The sequence below is a fragment of the Mizuhopecten yessoensis genome, unplaced genomic scaffold (assembly GCF_002113885.1).
Source record: "Mizuhopecten yessoensis strain PY_sf001 unplaced genomic scaffold, ASM211388v2 scaffold5547, whole genome shotgun sequence".
Classification (NCBI taxonomy): Eukaryota; Metazoa; Mollusca; class Bivalvia; order Pectinida; family Pectinidae; genus Mizuhopecten; species Mizuhopecten yessoensis.
The window spans coordinates 1,503,573-1,507,322 of record NW_018406103.1 but is presented as its reverse complement, the minus strand read 5'-3'; the positions used below and the strand labels follow the sequence as shown (position 1 = coordinate 1,507,322).

Genomic DNA, 3,750 nt, shown 5'->3' with positions numbered 1-3,750 from the left:
AAAACCTATCAATCAATCAATACTTTGCAGTATCGTCTGCTGGATAACCGAACTACTCGGTAGTGAAGCGGACGTAAAACCTATCAATCAATCAATACTTTGCAGTATCGTCTGCTGAATAACCTAACTACTTGGTAGTGAAGCGGACGGAAAACCTGTCAATCAATCAATACTTTGCAGTATCGTCTTCTGGATAACCGAACTACTCGGTAGTGAAGCGGACGGAAAACCTGTCAATCAATCAATAAATCAATAAAACAATACTTTGCACTTATATGACAAACTTGAAACTTTGCATATGATAAGGTAATGGTATCTTCAATATTAAACAGAAGAAAAATAATGGAAAATACCGTTTCACGAATTGTTGGGCGCGCGAAAACCTTCGTTGCTGGGCACTACTCGGCACTCATTCCTCCACTGATACAAAATATGTAATTTAAAACTTTAATATAAATATTTTCTATTCGTGTGATCGAACTAAAATGTTGCATATAGTTAGGTGATGGTATTAACTGTATGAATCAGATTTTTTTTTTTACAAAAAAAGTCATTTAACGAATTGCTGGGCGCGCGAAAACCTCGCGGAACACTAATTTCTCCGCTGGGCACTCATGACTGAAGGTTTAAATCTCTCAGAAGTATGAAACGATATATATACTACTGGCTTTATAATTCTCTGGTTAAAATAAAAGCCAATTCAGTCTCATCCTCTATAGTGAACATAGCTCATTCTGTTTGTAACTCGTATAGTTAATACAATAAACGTAGCATCATTTAAAAAAACTAAATTAGAAAGTTGGAACATATACGCAGGGACGTATATATAGTGAACTGTCCCTGATATACAATGTACGTCCTTAAATCAGGCAAAACTCAAGTTTATTTTCCGCTCTTAGCTGTTTTCTTTCTTAGTTCCCTATTCTATACATTTTTTCCACAGGTCATAAATGCTTTTAAAAAAGCAAAACATTGAAACATATACAAGAGGATGGTATAACGTTAATTATATTGTACTTCTTGGCAGCATCGAAACTTTATTATTCCGAGTTACTCCCCTTGGTACACTCTTCTCGGCGTGAAAAGCATGCAAACTAACAGAATATACACGAGCACATGATAACATTGAAAAGAGGCTTGTAACTGTCCAGAAAGGACTTATGAAATAAATAATGGGTAAGTACGCATATACCGTTTTTAATTAGGCTAACAGGTAGAAGAAGGTTGAATTTGATAATGTTAAGAAAAGCTAAAAAATATATATATTGCATTGGCATTGAATCCAAATCTGTAGCAGACAGCAAGATAAACAATAAAATCCGGGAAACCTGTAAAAAACCCACAACCAAACAATACTGTTAGGTTATCGTGTTATTACTTGAAGATTTGAATAGGCAACCATTAATTAATAATTTCATGAAATTTGAAATTAATTGAATTGAATTCTTGGAGACCATTCTGTGAGATTTACAATCATTTTAAGAGAATTGAGGCTCAAATAAGGGAGGTTTTATTCGCGGCAAAAAACCTTTTCCTAATCAACTAAATCAATGATATTAAAGTACAAAATCATTATCATAGTAAGGAACTTTGTTTTGATTTTGGCAGAGTTTTTTTTATATAAATATTGAATATGATTACTATATATATATATTTCGTAGCACAAAGTTTACAAAACAAAATATTATCACAAATAGTTAATTGAGATGAACTAAAAAAGCAGATTTTACTTTAAATTTCGCAATTTAGTTGGAAAGGTCAATATTCACAGCAGCCACAGTACTACTGATGTTTAAGTTAGGAGACATTAACTTTTAACTGTGGATTTTGATGAGTTTATAAGGATTACAGTTGTCTTTGTACATTTTCATTTGAACTTCTGAGCATTGTAATATACTCTGCAAACATGCATTTAACAAGAGGACGGAAAAAAACCAGCTGTAAAAGAAAAGCAAACTGTTCTGCATTTGAACTTTTGAATTCAATATTTCAGCATTCAGATCAAAGCCATTTTCCATCTTCTTTGACATGCCCCTGACCAGCCGTTCTCTGATCTTATGTCCGTATATTTGTAAAGTAACCTGTATCCGGACATGCTATTTATCAAAGGGTCTAGCAATGAACTAACGTTACAAACATGACAGAAAACATTTATTGTGCTAATTCTACTGACTTCACGGTAAAATTTTGATGGTGAAGCCGACACTGTCACGCAGTGGCTAAGACTCAGAGTGTCAGGCAGTCTGCTATAGTTTCACGGAATTGAATGGCAATAATAAGAAGGGATCAAATAAAATATATAATATGGATTTCTTTCTTTCGTTTGAATAGATTACTTATTGTAACAGACACCAAAATAAACTCACAATTTCACAGATACCAATAACATTTTCCGGAAGTTATTGGAAGAGCTCTTGCATACAAATTGATCACATGACCATCACATGACCACTACTCGAGAGCTCTCGTGATTAATCGCTGATAACATGGTTAAATCTCGTAAAACTTTGAGTAAACAACAAAGGGAAAATGGTTACCGATCGATCGTTAAAAAACAGGAGGTTTTGAGGACTTTCCATAAAGTCGTGTCCCATGCCGTGAGACTTTAACAGAGGTGAAAATCCGTGACATTTTGCCTCACGCTGTGAGAATTGGCATGTATGTTATCTATGCATGTATCTTTTAGTGAATGGTTATTGTTGTGATGATAAATGCTGCCATTATCCGCAGTACCTCACTAATTTTCGCCAACTTTTTCGAGGAGCACTGGACACGAAACAACACTTTGGATATTGTTTATAATATTTTCAACATTGGTAGAGAAGGTCAAAATCTTCCATTGGCATTGGATATAATGTTTATGGAAATATTTGATTTTCTGCCACATAACAAAACCAAAAGTGTTTGCACCTGTCAGGCATAGTGTGATAGCTAGAGATAGACAGCCATTAACCAATACATTCGCTTTCAAGTCAAAACGCAAACTACTGTGTACATGGTTAAAGGGAAATAACTGTGTTTGCAATTTGTATTCGTACAAAATAATGAATTCTCCCAGAAAGTGTTATAACATATCAGAATCATATAAGCTGTGTCTTCAAGGTTTCATTTTAATTAGCCCATCATCATCTGATGGTGGGCTATTTAACTCGCCCTTCGTCCGTGTTCCATCCGTCCATCTGTCGTCCGTCCTAAATGTCTGTCGTCTGTCGTCCATCCTTAAACAATTCTTGGTATCACTATTTAATCTCAGATGGACTCATCAGTCTGCTGGATGACCAAACTACTCGGTATTGAAGCGGACATAAAACCTATCAATTATTCAATCAATCAATCAATCCTCGGGAGGGATCTTCCTGGATAAACAATATGGCCAACAGGCAGCCATCATGGATTCTGCCATCAAAACCAACTACAACTCCAGCCCTGTAATCCTCAACCCTCCACCCAACACTTCACCCCTCCTTTTACCTGCCATCACAACCAACTACAACTCCAGCCCTGTAACCCTCAACCCTCCACCCCACACTTCACCCCCTCCCTTCACCTACTATCACAACCAACTACAACTCCAGCCCTGTAACCCTCAACCCTCCTCCCCACACTTCACCCCCTCCCTTCACCTACTATCAAACCCAACTACCACTCCAGTCCTATAACCCTCAACCCTCCACCCCACACTTCACCCCCTCCCTTCAACTACCATCAAAACCAACTACAACTCCAGTCCTATAACCCTCAACCCTCCAT

The 3,750-nt window shown here is 36.6% G+C and overlaps 1 protein-coding gene across 1 annotated transcript in view; it reads left to right on the top strand.

Moving 5' to 3' along the window:
- Positions 1–1,090: 1,090 nt before the first annotated feature.
- LOC110450915 (zinc finger protein 236-like) overlaps positions 1,091–3,750 on the top strand; it is a 216,763-nt gene continuing 214,103 nt past the window's right edge. Inside the window, exon 1 of the mRNA XM_021498710.1 lies at positions 1,091–1,176. The gene's annotated coding sequence lies outside the window, so the exon portion shown is untranslated. The remainder of the gene's footprint in view (positions 1,177–3,750) is intronic.